This window comes from Dermacentor variabilis, chromosome 8 (assembly GCF_050947875.1).
Source record: "Dermacentor variabilis isolate Ectoservices chromosome 8, ASM5094787v1, whole genome shotgun sequence".
In the NCBI taxonomy this organism is placed as follows: Eukaryota; Metazoa; Arthropoda; class Arachnida; order Ixodida; family Ixodidae; genus Dermacentor; species Dermacentor variabilis.
Window position 1 is genome coordinate 169551433 of NC_134575.1, and position 18046 is coordinate 169569478.

The window sequence follows — 18046 nt, forward strand, 5'->3', positions numbered from 1 at the left end:
ATTGTGTAGCTCTAGCGTCTAGGAAAAAGCTTAAACAGGTGCGGGGGCGCCACGCATAGCGTGGGAAGCTAGCCGCCGGAATAGCTATCTCAAGTACTGCTGCTGGCGAGGGCGAAATACCTTCGTGTAATTATAATAACCCTAATAGGACTTCTTTCAAAGAAAAAACAAAGAGAAGAAAAAGAAAAGGGAAACGGCTCAGAAGGCTATACTACGAGAGCTATGACTGATACTTTTCTATATATATGTATTCATCTCATCTATGGGATCGCATGCGCGCTCTGTTGGTTTTAAAGCGCAACCGTGGTAGGGAAACGGAAGGCGATATAAGCATGCGTGTCCATGATACGCACACGACAAACTGCCTTACAATATTTAGAATTGATATATATATATACACACACAAAAGCCAATATAGGCTGCTCGACACTATCTCGCGCGTTTTTATAGCGAAGTACATCAGAACCGACTCGTCGTTCCACAACAACCATTTCCTGAGTGATCGCCAGATATATGCCGAATAACTTCCTGTCATTCAATAAGAATGTCTCTCTTTCATGCAGCCTACCAATTCGCGCTGTTTCGGTTTAGCCAAAACAATTTATCATTCGAGGCGCACTTGCCAAGTTTTCCTCCAGTTAAAACTGCCTGCGATGCCTATAGTGCAGCTCTTATCTCGCTCAACATACACAGTTCTATATATGTGCATCCGGTGCAATGCTTTCCGCTGTATCAGCAATTTCAATGTCATGGCCGACCATGTAAGCAAAAGTAGCCGTTTACTATTTACAATATCCAGAATTGATCAAACGTGAAGTTGTCACCGGCATTCTGAGTGGTTGGAAGGCATAATTTCTTTGAAAAATGGCCGCCAGAGGAGCAGCGTGAACTCGAGCGGCTTTATACACTAGGAAAACTGCCTTAAAATATTTAGACTTGAGGGGAAGCTTCGTTAACAAACTATAACACTGCAATCAGCACTCGTATACGACGAGAGAAATTATTGAGACGTGGGAAATTCCCTTGAAATAAATCTGGTTTGCGAGACAAATGCTTGTATGTATTGAATCTCTTAAAAGATGAAGGGGGAAATATGCGCTCACCGAGAGGGCCTCTTCAGCACGAGACCACCGCGAGGCACCTTACTGAGATGTAGAGAGCTTCGCGGCCGGAACGAAATCTCCCCTCTCCGTCGGCCCAGGGTGGAAAACGCGCTTTCCGATCGCTCAAGGTTGCGCGGATATTGTGTAGCTCTAGCGTCTAGGAAAAAGCTTAAACAGGTGCGGGGGCGCCACGCATAGCGTGGGAAGCTAGCCGCCGGAATAGCTATCTCAAGTACTGCTGCTGGCGAGGGCGAAATACCTTCGTGTAATTATAATAACCCTAATAGGACTTCTTTCAAAGAAAAAACAAAGAGAAGAAAAAGAAAAGGGAAACGGCTCAGAAGGCTATACTACGAGAGCTATGACTGATACTTTTCTATATATATGTATTCATCTCATCTATGGGATCGCATGCGCGCTCTGTTGGTTTTAAAGCGCAACCGTGGTAGGGAAACGGAAGGCGATATAAGCATGCGTGTCCATGATACGCACACGACAAACTGCCTTACAATATTTAGAATTGATATATATATATACACACACAAAAGCCAATATAGGCTGCTCGACACTATCTCGCGCGTTTTTATAGCGAAGTACATCAGAACCGACTCGTCGTTCCACAACAACCATTTCCTGAGTGATCGCCAGATATATGCCGAATAACTTCCTGTCATTCAATAAGAATGTCTCTCTTTCATGCAGCCTACCAATTCGCGCTGTTTCGGTTTAGCCAAAACAATTTATCATTCGAGGCGCACTTGCCAAGTTTTCCTCCAGTTAAAACTGCCTGCGATGCCTATAGTGCAGCTCTTATCTCGCTCAACATACACAGTTCTATATATGTGCATCCGGTGCAATGCTTTCCGCTGTATCAGCAATTTCAATGTCATGGCCGAGCATGTAAGCAAAAGTAGCCGTTTACTATTTACAATATCCAGAATTGATCAAACGTGAAGTTGTCACCGGCATTCTGAGTGGTAGGAAGGCATAATTTCTTTGAAAAATGGCCGCCAGAGGAGCAGCGTGAACTCGAGCGGCTTTATACACTAGGAAAACTGCCTTAAAATATTTAGACTTGAGGGGAAGCTTCGTTAACAAACTATAACACTGCAATCAGCACTCGTATACGACGAGAGAAATTATTGAGACGTGGGAAATTCCCTTGAAATAAATCTGGTTTGCGAGACAAATGCTTGTATGTATTGAATCTCTTAAAAGATGAAGGGGGAAATATGCGCTCACCGAGAGGGCCTCTTCAGCACGAGACCACCGCGAGGCACCTTACTGAGATGTAGAGAGCTTCGCGGCCGGAACGAAATCTCCCCTCTCCGTCGGCCCAGGGTGGAAAACGCGCTTTCCGATCGCTCAAGGTTGCGCGGATATTGTGTAGCTCTAGCGTCTAGGAAAAAGCTTAAACAGGTGCGGGGGCGCCACGCATAGCGTGGGAAGCTAGCCGCCGGAATAGCTATCTCAAGTACTGCTGCTGGCGAGGGCGAAATACCTTCGTGTAATTATAATAACCCTAATAGGACTTCTTTCAAAGAAAAAACAAAGAGAAGAAAAAGAAAAGGGAAACGGCTCAGAAGGCTATACTACGAGAGCTATGACTGATACTTTTCTATATATATGTATTCATCTCATCTATGGGATCGCATGCGCGCTCTGTTGGTTTTAAAGCGCAACCGTGGTAGGGAAACGGAAGGCGATATAAGCATGCGTGTCCATGATACGCACACGACAAACTGCCTTACAATATTTAGAATTGATATATATATATACACACACAAAAGCCAATATAGGCTGCTCGACACTATCTCGCGCGTTTTTATAGCGAAGTACATCAGAACCGACTCGTCGTTCCACAACAACCATTTCCTGAGTGATCGCCAGATATATGCCGAATAACTTCCTGTCATTCAATAAGAATGTCTCTCTTTCATGCAGCCTACCAATTCGCGCTGTTTCGGTTTAGCCAAAACAATTTATCATTCGAGGCGCACTTGCCAAGTTTTCCTCCAGTTAAAACTGCCTGCGATGCCTATAGTGCAGCTCTTATCTCGCTCAACATACACAGTTCTATATATGTGCATCCGGTGCAATGCTTTCCGCTGTATCAGCAATTTCAATGTCATGGCCGACCATGTAAGCAAAAGTAGCCGTTTACTATTTACAATATCCAGAATTGATCAAACGTGAAGTTGTCACCGGCATTCTGAGTGGTTGGAAGGCATAATTTCTTTGAAAAATGGCCGCCAGAGGAGCAGCGTGAACTCGAGCGGCTTTATACACTAGGAAAACTGCCTTAAAATATTTAGACTTGAGGGGAAGCTTCGTTAACAAACTATAACACTGCAATCAGCACTCGTATACGACGAGAGAAATTATTGAGACGTGGGAAATTCCCTTGAAATAAATCTGGTTTGCGAGACAAATGCTTGTATGTATTGAATCTCTTAAAAGATGAAGGGGGAAATATGCGCTCACCGAGAGGGCCTCTTCAGCACGAGACCACCGCGAGGCACCTTACTGAGATGTAGAGAGCTTCGCGGCCGGAACGAAATCTCCCCTCTCCGTCGGCCCAGGGTGGAAAACGCGCTTTCCGATCGCTCAAGGTTGCGCGGATATTGTGTAGCTCTAGCGTCTAGGAAAAAGCTTAAACAGGTGCGGGGGCGCCACGCATAGCGTGGGAAGCTAGCCGCCGGAATAGCTATCTCAAGTACTGCTGCTGGCGAGGGCGAAATACCTTCGTGTAATTATAATAACCCTAATAGGACTTCTTTCAAAGAAAAAACAAAGAGAAGAAAAAGAAAAGGGAAACGGCTCAGAAGGCTATACTACGAGAGCTATGACTGATACTTTTCTATATATATGTATTCATCTCATCTATGGGATCGCATGCGCGCTCTGTTGGTTTTAAAGCGCAACCGTGGTAGGGAAACGGAAGGCGATATAAGCATGCGTGTCCATGATACGCACACGACAAACTGCCTTACAATATTTAGAATTGATATATATATATACACACACAAAAGCCAATATAGGCTGCTCGACACTATCTCGCGCGTTTTTATAGCGAAGTACATCAGAACCGACTCGTCGTTCCACAACAACCATTTCCTGAGTGATCGCCAGATATATGCCGAATAACTTCCTGTCATTCAATAAGAATGTCTCTCTTTCATGCAGCCTACCAATTCGCGCTGTTTCGGTTTAGCCAAAACAATTTATCATTCGAGGCGCACTTGCCAAGTTTTCCTCCAGTTAAAACTGCCTGCGATGCCTATAGTGCAGCTCTTATCTCGCTCAACATACACAGTTCTATATATGTGCATCCGGTGCAATGCTTTCCGCTGTATCAGCAATTTCAATGTCATGGCCGACCATGTAAGCAAAAGTAGCCGTTTACTATTTACAATATCCAGAATTGATCAAACGTGAAGTTGTCACCGGCATTCTGAGTGGTTGGAAGGCATAATTTCTTTGAAAAATGGCCGCCAGAGGAGCAGCGTGAACTCGAGCGGCTTTATACACTAGGAAAACTGCCTTAAAATATTTAGACTTGAGGGGAAGCTTCGTTAACAAACTATAACACTGCAATCAGCACTCGTATACGACGAGAGAAATTATTGAGACGTGGGAAATTCCCTTGAAATAAATCTGGTTTGCGAGACAAATGCTTGTATGTATTGAATCTCTTAAAAGATGAAGGGGGAAATATGCGCTCACCGAGAGGGCCTCTTCAGCACGAGACCACCGCGAGGCACCTTACTGAGATGCAGAGAGCTTCGCGGCCGGAACGAAATCTCCCCTCTCCGTCGGCCCAGGGTGGAAAACGCGCTTTCCGATCGCTCAAGGTTGCGCGGATATTGTGTAGCTCTAGCGTCTAGGAAAAAGCTTAAACAGGTGCGGGGGCGCCACGCATAGCGTGGGAAGCTAGCCGCCGGAATAGCTATCTCAAGTACTGCTGCTGGCGAGGGCGAAATACCTTCGTGTAATTATAATAACCCTAATAGGACTTCTTTCAAAGAAAAAACAAAGAGAAGAAAAAGAAAAGGGAAACGGCTCAGAAGGCTATACTACGAGAGCTATGACTGATACTTTTCTATATATATGTATTCATCTCATCTATGGGATCGCATGCGCGCTCTGTTGGTTTTAAAGCGCAACCGTGGTAGGGAAACGGAAGGCGATATAAGCATGCGTGTCCATGATACGCACACGACAAACTGCCTTACAATATTTAGAATTGATATATATATATACACACACAAAAGCCAATATAGGCTGCTCGACACTATCTCGCGCGTTTTTATAGCGAAGTACATCAGAACCGACTCGTCGTTCCACAACAACCATTTCCTGAGTGATCGCCAGATATATGCCGAATAACTTCCTGTCATTCAATAAGAATGTCTCTCTTTCATGCAGCCTACCAATTCGCGCTGTTTCGGTTTAGCCAAAACAATTTATCATTCGAGGCGCACTTGCCAAGTTTTCCTCCAGTTAAAACTGCCTGCGATGCCTATAGTGCAGCTCTTATCTCGCTCAACATACACAGTTCTATATATGTGCATCCGGTGCAATGCTTTCCGCTGTATCAGCAATTTCAATGTCATGGCCGACCATGTAAGCAAAAGTAGCCGTTTACTATTTACAATATCCAGAATTGATCAAACGTGAAGTTGTCACCGGCATTCTGAGTGGTTGGAAGGCATAATTTCTTTGAAAAATGGCCGCCAGAGGAGCAGCGTGAACTCGAGCGGCTTTATACACTAGGAAAACTGCCTTAAAATATTTAGACTTGAGGGGAAGCTTCGTTAACAAACTATAACACTGCAATCAGCACTCGTATACGACGAGAGAAATTATTGAGACGTGGGAAATTCCCTTGAAATAAATCTGGTTTGCGAGACAAATGCTTGTATGTATTGAATCTCTTAAAAGATGAAGGGGGAAATATGCGCTCACCGAGAGGGCCTCTTCAGCACGAGACCACCGCGAGGCACCTTACTGAGATGTAGAGAGCTTCGCGGCCGGAACGAAATCTCCCCTCTCCGTCGGCCCAGGGTGGAAAACGCGCTTTCCGATCGCTCAAGGTTGCGCGGATATTGTGTAGCTCTAGCGTCTAGGAAAAAGCTTAAACAGGTGCGGGGGCGCCACGCATAGCGTGGGAAGCTAGCCGCCGGAATAGCTATCTCAAGTACTGCTGCTGGCGAGGGCGAAATACCTTCGTGTAATTATAATAACCCTAATAGGACTTCTTTCAAAGAAAAAACAAAGAGAAGAAAAAGAAAAGGGAAACGGCTCAGAAGGCTATACTACGAGAGCTATGACTGATACTTTTCTATATATATGTATTCATCTCATCTATGGGATCGCATGCGCGCTCTGTTGGTTTTAAAGCGCAACCGTGGTAGGGAAACGGAAGGCGATATAAGCATGCGTGTCCATGATACGCACACGACAAACTGCCTTACAATATTTAGAATTGATATATATATATACACACACAAAAGCCAATATAGGCTGCTCGACACTATCTCGCGCGTTTTTATAGCGAAGTACATCAGAACCGACTCGTCGTTCCACAACAACCATTTCCTGAGTGATCGCCAGATATATGCCGAATAACTTCCTGTCATTCAATAAGAATGTCTCTCTTTCATGCAGCCTACCAATTCGCGCTGTTTCGGTTTAGCCAAAACAATTTATCATTCGAGGCGCACTTGCCAAGTTTTCCTCCAGTTAAAACTGCCTGCGATGCCTATAGTGCAGCTCTTATCTCGCTCAACATACACAGTTCTATATATGTGCATCCGGTGCAATGCTTTCCGCTGTATCAGCAATTTCAATGTCATGGCCGACCATGTAAGCAAAAGTAGCCGTTTACTATTTACAATATCCAGAATTGATCAAACGTGAAGTTGTCACCGGCATTCTGAGTGGTTGGAAGGCATAATTTCTTTGAAAAATGGCCGCCAGAGGAGCAGCGTGAACTCGAGCGGCTTTATACACTAGGAAAACTGCCTTAAAATATTTAGACTTGAGGGGAAGCTTCGTTAACAAACTATAACACTGCAATCAGCACTCGTATACGACGAGAGAAATTATTGAGACGTGGGAAATTCCCTTGAAATAAATCTGGTTTGCGAGACAAATGCTTGTATGTATTGAATCTCTTAAAAGATGAAGGGGGAAATATGCGCTCACCGAGAGGGCCTCTTCAGCACGAGACCACCGCGAGGCACCTTACTGAGATGTAGAGAGCTTCGCGGCCGGAACGAAATCTCCCCTCTCCGTCAGCCCAGGGTGGAAAACGCGCTTTCCGATCGCTCAAGGTTGCGCGGATATTGTGTAGCTCTAGCGTCTAGGAAAAAGCTTAAACAGGTGCGGGGGCGCCACGCATAGCGTGGGAAGCTAGCCGCCGGAATAGCTATCTCAAGTACTGCTGCTGGCGAGGGCGAAATACCTTCGTGTAATTATAATAACCCTAATAGGACTTCTTTCAAAGAAAAAACAAAGAGAAGAAAAAGAAAAGGGAAACGGCTCAGAAGGCTATACTACGAGAGCTATGACTGATACTTTTCTATATATATGTATTCATCTCATCTATGGGATCGCATGCGCGCTCTGTTGGTTTTAAAGCGCAACCGTGGTAGGGAAACGGAAGGCGATATAAGCATGCGTGTCCATGATACGCACACGACAAACTGCCTTACAATATTTAGAATTGATATATATATATACACACACAAAAGCCAATATAGGCTGCTCGACACTATCTCGCGCGTTTTTATAGCGAAGTACATCAGAACCGACTCGTCGTTCCACAACAACCATTTCCTGAGTGATCGCCAGATATATGCCGAATAACTTCCTGTCATTCAATAAGAATGTCTCTCTTTCATGCAGCCTACCAATTCGCGCTGTTTCGGTTTAGCCAAAACAATTTATCATTCGAGGCGCACTTGCCAAGTTTTCCTCCAGTTAAAACTGCCTGCGATGCCTATAGTGCAGCTCTTATCTCGCTCAACATACACAGTTCTATATATGTGCATCCGGTGCAATGCTTTCCGCTGTATCAGCAATTTCAATGTCATGGCCGACCATGTAAGCAAAAGTAGCCGTTTACTATTTACAATATCCAGAATTGATCAAACGTGAAGTTGTCACCGGCATTCTGAGTGGTTGGAAGGCATAATTTCTTTGAAAAATGGCCGCCAGAGGAGCAGCGTGAACTCGAGCGGCTTTATACACTAGGAAAACTGCCTTAAAATATTTAGACTTGAGGGGAAGCTTCGTTAACAAACTATAACACTGCAATCAGCACTCGTATACGACGAGAGAAATTATTGAGACGTGGGAAATTCCCTTGAAATAAATCTGGTTTGCGAGGCAAATGCTTGTATGTATTGAATCTCTTAAAAGATGAAGGGGGAAATATGCGCTCACCGAGAGGGCCTCTTCAGCACGAGACCACCGCGAGGCACCTTACTGAGATGTAGAGAGCTTCGCGGCCGGAACGAAATCTCCCCTCTCCGTCGGCCCAGGGTGGAAAACGCGCTTTCCGATCGCTCAAGGTTGCGCGGATATTGTGTAGCTCTAGCGTCTAGGAAAAAGCTTAAACAGGTGCGGGGGCGCCACGCATAGCGTGGGAAGCTAGCCGCCGGAATAGCTATCTCAAGTACTGCTGCTGGCGAGGGCGAAATACCTTCGTGTAATTATAATAACCCTAATAGGACTTCTTTCAAAGAAAAAACAAAGAGAAGAAAAAGAAAAGGGAAACGGCTCAGAAGGCTATACTACGAGAGCTATGACTGATACTTTTCTATATATATGTATTCATCTCATCTATGGGATCGCATGCGCGCTCTGTTGGTTTTAAAGCGCAACCGTGGTAGGGAAACGGAAGGCGATATAAGCATGCGTGTCCATGATACGCACACGACAAACTGCCTTACAATATTTAGAATTGATATATATATATACACACACAAAAGCCAATATAGGCTGCTCGACACTATCTCGCGCGTTTTTATAGCGAAGTACATCAGAACCGACTCGTCGTTCCACAACAACCATTTCCTGAGTGATCGCCAGATATATGCCGAATAACTTCCTGTCATTCAATAAGAATGTCTCTCTTTCATGCAGCCTACCAATTCGCGCTGTTTCGGTTTAGCCAAAACAATTTATCATTCGAGGCGCACTTGCCAAGTTTTCCTCCAGTTAAAACTGCCTGCGATGCCTATAGTGCAGCTCTTATCTCGCTCAACATACACAGTTCTATATATGTGCATCCGGTGCAATGCTTTCCGCTGTATCAGCAATTTCAATGTCATGGCCGACCATGTAAGCAAAAGTAGCCGTTTACTATTTACAATATCCAGAATTGATCAAACGTGAAGTTGTCACCGGCATTCTGAGTGGTTGGAAGGCATAATTTCTTTGAAAAATGGCCGCCAGAGGAGCAGCGTGAACTCGAGCGGCTTTATACACTAGGAAAACTGCCTTAAAATATTTAGACTTGAGGGGAAGCTTCGTTAACAAACTATAACACTGCAATCAGCACTCGTATACGACGAGAGAAATTATTGAGACGTGGGAAATTCCCTTGAAATAAATCTGGTTTGCGAGACAAATGCTTGTATGTATTGAATCTCTTAAAAGATGAAGGGGGAAATATGCGCTCACCGAGAGGGCCTCTTCAGCACGAGACCACCGCGAGGCACCTTACTGAGATGTAGAGAGCTTCGCGGCCGGAACGAAATCTCCCCTCTCCGTCGGCCCAGGGTGGAAAACGCGCTTTCCGATCGCTCAAGGTTGCGCGGATATTGTGTAGCTCTAGCGTCTAGGAAAAAGCTTAAACAGGTGCGGGGGCGCCACGCATAGCGTGAGAAGCTAGCCGCCGGAATAGCTATCTCAAGTACTGCTGCTGGCGAGGGCGAAATACCTTCGTGTAATTATAATAACCCTAATAGGACTTCTTTCAAAGAAAAAACAAAGAGAAGAAAAAGAAAAGGGAAACGGCTCAGAAGGCTATACTACGAGAGCTATGACTGATACTTTTCTATATATATGTATTCATCTCATCTATGGGATCGCATGCGCGCTCTGTTGGTTTTAAAGCGCAACCGTGGTAGGGAAACGGAAGGCGATATAAGCATGCGTGTCCATGATACGCACACGACAAACTGCCTTACAATATTTAGAATTGATATATATATATACACACACAAAAGCCAATATAGGCTGCTCGACACTATCTCGCGCGTTTTTATAGCGAAGTACATCAGAACCGACTCGTCGTTCCACAACAACCATTTCCTGAGTGATCGCCAGATATATGCCGAATAACTTCCTGTCATTCAATAAGAATGTCTCTCTTTCATGCAGCCTACCAATTCGCGCTGTTTCGGTTTAGCCAAAACAATTTATCATTCGAGGCGCACTTGCCAAGTTTTCCTCCAGTTAAAACTGCCTGCGATGCCTATAGTGCAGCTCTTATCTCGCTCAACATACACAGTTCTATATATGTGCATCCGGTGCAATGCTTTCCGCTGTATCAGCAATTTCAATGTCATGGCCGACCATGTAAGCAAAAGTAGCCGTTTACTATTTACAATATCCAGAATTGATCAAACGTGAAGTTGTCACCGGCATTCTGAGTGGTTGGAAGGCATAATTTCTTTGAAAAATGGCCGCCAGAGGAGCAGCGTGAACTCGAGCGGCTTTATACACTAGGAAAACTGCCTTAAAATATTTAGACTTGAGGGGAAGCTTCGTTAACAAACTATAACACTGCAATCAGCACTCGTATACGACGAGAGAAATTATTGAGACGTGGGAAATTCCCTTGAAATAAATCTGGTTTGCGAGACAAATGCTTGTATGTATTGAATCTCTTAAAAGATGAAGGGGGAAATATGCGCTCACCGAGAGGGCCTCTTCAGCACGAGACCACCGCGAGGCACCTTACTGAGATGTAGAGAGCTTCGCGGCCGGAACGAAATCTCCCCTCTCCGTCGGCCCAGGGTGGAAAACGCGCTTTCCGATCGCTCAAGGTTGCGCGGATATTGTGTAGCTCTAGCGTCTAGGAAAAAGCTTAAACAGGTGCGGGGGCGCCACGCATAGCGTGGGAAGCTAGCCGCCGGAATAGCTATCTCAAGTACTGCTGCTGGCGAGGGCGAAATACCTTCGTGTAATTATAATAACCCTAATAGGACTTCTTTCAAAGAAAAAACAAAGAGAAGAAAAAGAAAAGGGAAACGGCTCAGAAGGCTATACTACGAGAGCTATGACTGATACTTTTCTATATATATGTATTCATCTCATCTATGGGATCGCATGCGCGCTCTGTTGGTTTTAAAGCGCAACCGTGGTAGGGAAACGGAAGGCGATATAAGCATGCGTGTCCATGATACGCACACGACAAACTGCCTTACAATATTTAGAATTGATATATATATATACACACACAAAAGCCAATATAGGCTGCTCGACACTATCTCGCGCGTTTTTATAGCGAAGTACATCAGAACCGACTCGTCGTTCCACAACAACCATTTCCTGAGTGATCGCCAGATATATGCCGAATAACTTCCTGTCATTCAATAAGAATGTCTCTCTTTCATGCAGCCTACCAATTCGCGCTGTTTCGGTTTAGCCAAAACAATTTATCATTCGAGGCGCACTTGCCAAGTTTTCCTCCAGTTAAAACTGCCTGCGATGCCTATAGTGCAGCTCTTATCTCGCTCAACATACACAGTTCTATATATGTGCATCCGGTGCAATGCTTTCCGCTGTATCAGCAATTTCAATGTCATGGCCGACCATGTAAGCAAAAGTAGCCGTTTACTATTTACAATATCCAGAATTGATCAAACGTGAAGTTGTCACCGGCATTCTGAGTGGTTGGAAGGCATAATTTCTTTGAAAAATGGCCGCCAGAGGAGCAGCGTGAACTCGAGCGGCTTTATACACTAGGAAAACTGCCTTAAAATATTTAGACTTGAGGGGAAGCTTCGTTAACAAACTATAACACTGCAATCAGCACTCGTATACGACGAGAGAAATTATTGAGACGTGGGAAATTCCCTTGAAATAAATCTGGTTTGCGAGACAAATGCTTGTATGTATTGAATCTCTTAAAAGATGAAGGGGGAAATATGCGCTCACCGAGAGGGCCTCTTCAGCACGAGACCACCGCGAGGCACCTTACTGAGATGTAGAGAGCTTCGCGGCCGGAACGAAATCTCCCCTCTCCGTCGGCCCAGGGTGGAAAACGCGCTTTCCGATCGCTCAAGGTTGCGCGGTTATTGTGTAGCTCTAGCGTCTAGGAAAAAGCTTAAACAGGTGCGGGGGCGCCACGCATAGCGTGGGAAGCTAGCCGCCGGAATAGCTATCTCAAGTACTGCTGCTGGCGAGGGCGAAATACCTTCGTGTAATTATAATAACCCTAATAGGACTTCTTTCAAAGAAAAAACAAAGAGAAGAAAAAGAAAAGGGAAACGGCTCAGAAGGCTATACTACGAGAGCTATGACTGATACTTTTCTATATATATGTATTCATCTCATCTATGGGATCGCATGCGCGCTCTGTTGGTTTTAAAGCGCAACCGTGGTAGGGAAACGGAAGGCGATATAAGCATGCGTGTCCATGATACGCACACGACAAACTGCCTTACAATATTTAGAATTGATATATATATATACACACACAAAAGCCAATATAGGCTGCTCGACACTATCTCGCGCGTTTTTATAGCGAAGTACATCAGAACCGACTCGTCGTTCCACAACAACCATTTCCTGAGTGATCGCCAGATATATGCCGAATAACTTCCTGTCATTCAATAAGAATGTCTCTCTTTCATGCAGCCTACCAATTCGCGCTGTTTCGGTTTAGCCAAAACAATTTATCATTCGAGGCGCACTTGCCAAGTTTTCCTCCAGTTAAAACTGCCTGCGATGCCTATAGTGCAGCTCTTATCTCGCTCAACATACACAGTTCTATATATGTGCATCCGGTGCAATGCTTTCCGCTGTATCAGCAATTTCAATGTCATGGCCGACCATGTAAGCAAAAGTAGCCGTTTACTATTTACAATATCCAGAATTGATCAAACGTGAAGTTGTCACCGGCATTCTGAGTGGTTGGAAGGCATAATTTCTTTGAAAAATGGCCGCCAGAGGAGCAGCGTGAACTCGAGCGGCTTTATACACTAGGAAAACTGCCTTAAAATATTTAGACTTGAGGGGAAGCTTCGTTAACAAACTATAACACTGCAATCAGCACTCGTATACGACGAGAGAAATTATTGAGACGTGGGAAATTCCCTTGAAATAAATCTGGTTTGCGAGACAAATGCTTGTATGTATTGAATCTCTTAAAAGATGAAGGGGGAAATATGCGCTCACCGAGAGGGCCTCTTCAGCACGAGACCACCGCGAGGCACCTTACTGAGATGTAGAGAGCTTCGCGGCCGGAACGAAATCTCCCCTCTCCGTCGGCCCAGGGTGGAAAACGCGCTTTCCGATCGCTCAAGGTTGCGCGGTTATTGTGTAGCTCTAGCGTCTAGGAAAAAGCTTAAACAGGTGCGGGGGCGCCACGCATAGCGTGGGAAGCTAGCCGCCGGAATAGCTATCTCAAGTACTGCTGCTGGCGAGGGCGAAATACCTTCGTGTAATTATAATAACCCTAATAGGACTTCTTTCAAAGAAAAAACAAAGAGAAGAAAAAGAAAAGGGAAACGGCTCAGAAGGCTATACTACGAGAGCTATGACTGATACTTTTCTATATATATGTATTCATCTCATCTATGGGATCGCATGCGCGCTCTGTTGGTTTTAAAGCGCAACCGTGGTAGGGAAACGGAAGGCGATATAAGCATGCGTGTCCATGATACGCACACGACAAACTGCCTTACAATATTTAGAATTGATATATATATATACACACACAAAAGCCAATATAGGCTGCTCGACACTATCTCGCGCGTTTTTATAGCGAAGTACATCAGAACCGACTCGTCGTTCCACAACAACCATTTCCTGAGTGATCGCCAGATATATGCCGAATAACTTCCTGTCATTCAATAAGAATGTCTCTCTTTCATGCAGCCTACCAATTCGCGCTGTTTCGGTTTAGCCAAAACAATTTATCATTCGAGGCGCACTTGCCAAGTTTTCCTCCAGTTAAAACTGCCTGCGATGCCTATAGTGCAGCTCTTATCTCGCTCAACATACACAGTTCTATATATGTGCATCCGGTGCAATGCTTTCCGCTGTATCAGCAATTTCAATGTCATGGCCGACCATGTAAGCAAAAGTAGCCGTTTACTATTTACAATATCCAGAATTGATCAAACGTGAAGTTGTCACCGGCATTCTGAGTGGCTGGAAGGCATAATTTCTTTGAAAAATGGCCGCCAGAGGAGCAGCGTGAACTCGAGCGGCTTTATACACTAGGAAAACTGCCTTAAAATATTTAGACTTGAGGGGAAGCTTCGTTAACAAACTATAACACTGCAATCAGCACTCGTATACGACGAGAGAAATTATTGAGACGTGGGAAATTCCCTTGAAATAAATCTGGTTTGCGAGACAAATGCTTGTATGTATTGAATCTCTTAAAAGATGAAGGGGGAAATATGCGCTCACCGAGAGGGCCTCTTCAGCACGAGACCACCGCGAGGCACCTTACTGAGATGTAGAGAGCTTCGCGGCCGGAACGAAATCTCCCCTCTCCGTCGGCCCAGGGTGGAAAACGCGCTTTCCGATCGCTCAAGGTTGCGCGGATATTGTGTAGCTCTAGCGTCTAGGAAAAAGCTTAAACAGGTGCGGGGGCGCCACGCATAGCGTGGGAAGCTAGCCGCCGGAATAGCTATCTCAAGTACTGCTGCTGGCGAGGGCGAAATACCTTCGTGTAATTATAATAACCCTAATAGGACTTCTTTCAAAGAAAAAACAAAGAGAAGAAAAAGAAAAGGGAAACGGCTCAGAAGGCTATACTACGAGAGCTATGACTGATACTTTTCTATATATATGTATTCATCTCATCTATGGGATCGCATGCGCGCTCTGTTGGTTTTAAAGCGCAACCGTGGTAGGGAAACGGAAGGCGATATAAGCATGCGTGTCCATGATACGCACACGACAAACTGCCTTACAATATTTAGAATTGATATATATATATACACACACAAAAGCCAATATAGGCTGCTCGACACTATCTCGCGCGTTTTTATAGCGAAGTACATCAGAACCGACTCGTCGTTCCACAACAACCATTTCCTGAGTGATCGCCAGATATATGCCGAATAACTTCCTGTCATTCAATAAGAATGTCTCTCTTTCATGCAGCCTACCAATTCGCGCTGTTTCGGTTTAGCCAAAACAATTTATCATTCGAGGCGCACTTGCCAAGTTTTCCTCCAGTTAAAACTGCCTGCGATGCCTATAGTGCAGCTCTTATCTCGCTCAACATACACAGTTCTATATATGTGCATCCGGTGCAATGCTTTCCGCTGTATCAGCAATTTCAATGTCATGGCCGACCATGTAAGCAAAAGTAGCCGTTTACTATTTACAATATCCAGAATTGATCAAACGTGAAGTTGTCACCGGCATTCTGAGTGGTTGGAAGGCATAATTTCTTTGAAAAATGGCCGCCAGAGGAGCAGCGTGAACTCGAGCGGCTTTATACACTAGGAAAACTGCCTTAAAATATTTAGACTTGAGGGGAAGCTTCGTTAACAAACTATAACACTGCAATCAGCACTCGTATACGACGAGAGAAATTATTGAGACGTGGGAAATTCCCTTGAAATAAATCTGGTTTGCGAGACAAATGCTTGTATGTATTGAATCTCTTAAAAGATGAAGGGGGAAATATGCGCTCACCGAGAGGGCCTCTTCAGCACGAGACCACCGCGAGGCACCTTACTGAGATGTAGAGAGCTTCGCGGCCGGAACGAAATCTCCCCTCTCCGTCGGCCCAGGGTGGAAAACGCGCTTTCCGATCGCTCAAGGTTGCGCGGATATTGTGTAGCTCTAGCGTCTAGGAAAAAGCTTAAACAGGTGCGGGGGCGCCACGCATAGCGTGGGAAGCTAGCCGCCGGAATAGCTATCTCAAGTACTGCTGCTGGCGAGGGCGAAATACCTTCGTGTAATTATAATAACCCTAATAGGACTTCTTTCAAAGAAAAAACAAAGAGAAGAAAAAGAAAAGGGAAACGGCTCAGAAGGCTATACTACGAGAGCTATGACTGATACTTTTCTATATATATGTATTCATCTCATCTATGGGATCGCATGCGCGCTCTGTTGGTTTTAAAGCGCAACCGTGGTAGGGAAACGGAAGGCGATATAAGCATGCGTGTCCATGATACGCACACGACAAACTGCCTTACAATATTTAGAATTGATATATATATATACACACACAAAAGCCAATATAGGCTGCTCGACACTATCTCGCGCGTTTTTATAGCGAAGTACATCAGAACCGACTCGTCGTTCCACAACAACCATTTCCTGAGTGATCGCCAGATATATGCCGAATAACTTCCTGTCATTCAATAAGAATGTCTCTCTTTCATGCAGCCTACCAATTCGCGCTGTTTCGGTTTAGCCAAAACAATTTATCATTCGAGGCGCACTTGCCAAGTTTTCCTCCAGTTAAAACTGCCTGCGATGCCTATAGTGCAGCTCTTATCTCGCTCAACATACACAGTTCTATATATGTGCATCCGGTGCAATGCTTTCCGCTGTATCAGCAATTTCAATGTCATGGCCGACCATGTAAGCAAAAGTAGCCGTTTACTATTTACAATATCCAGAATTGATCAAACGTGAAGTTGTCACCGGCATTCTGAGTGGTTGGAAGGCATAATTTCTTTGAAAAATGGCCGCCAGAGGAGCAGCGTGAACTCGAGCGGCTTTATACACTAGGAAAACTGCCTTAAAATATTTAGACTTGAGGGGAAGCTTCGTTAACAAACTATAACACTGCAATCAGCACTCGTATACGACGAGAGAAATTATTGAGACGTGGGAAATTCCCTTGAAATAAATCTGGTTTGCGAGACAAATGCTTGTATGTATTGAATCTCTTAAAAGATGAAGGGGGAAATATGCGCTCACCGAGAGGGCCTCTTCAGCACGAGACCACCGCGAGGCACCTTACTGAGATGTAGAGAGCTTCGCGGCCGGAACGAAATCTCCCCTCTCCGTCGGCCCAGGGTGGAAAACGCGCTTTCCGATCGCTCAAGGTTGCGCGGATATTGTGTAGCTCTAGCGTCTAGGAAAAAGCTTAAACAGGTGCGGGGGCGCCACGCATAGCGTGGGAAGCTAGCCGCCGGAATAGCTATCTCAAGTACTGCTGCTGGCGAGGGCGAAATACCTTCGTGTAATTATAATAACCCTAATAGGACTTCTTTCAAAGAAAAAACAAAGAGAAGAAAAAGAAAAGGGAAACGGCTCAGAAGGCTATACTACGAGAGCTATGACTGATACTTTTCTATATATATGTATTCATCTCATCTATGGGATCGCATGCGCGCTCTGTTGGTTTTAAAGCGCAACCGTGGTAGGGAAACGGAAGGCGATATAAGCATGCGTGTCCATGATACGCACACGACAAACTGCCTTACAATATTTAGAATTGATATATATATATACACACACAAAAGCCAATATAGGCTGCTCGACACTATCTCGCGCGTTTTTATAGCGAAGTACATCAGAACCGACTCGTCGTTCCACAACAACCATTTCCTGAGTGATCGCCAGATATATGCCGAATAACTTCCTGTCATTCAATAAGAATGTCTCTCTTTCATGCAGCCTACCAATTCGCGCTGTTTCGGTTTAGCCAAAACAATTTATCATTCGAGGCGCACTTGCCAAGTTTTCCTCCAGTTAAAACTGCCTGCGATGCC

The 18046-nt window shown here is 44.8% G+C and overlaps 1 protein-coding gene across 1 annotated transcript in view; it reads right to left on the bottom strand.

The window, feature by feature from the left end:
* Positions 1–18046, bottom strand: part of LOC142590721 (uncharacterized) — a gene marked incomplete at its 5' end in the record, with an annotated part of 285438 nt that overhangs the window by 181813 nt on the left and 85579 nt on the right. The gene's annotated exons all lie outside the window — the stretch shown is intronic.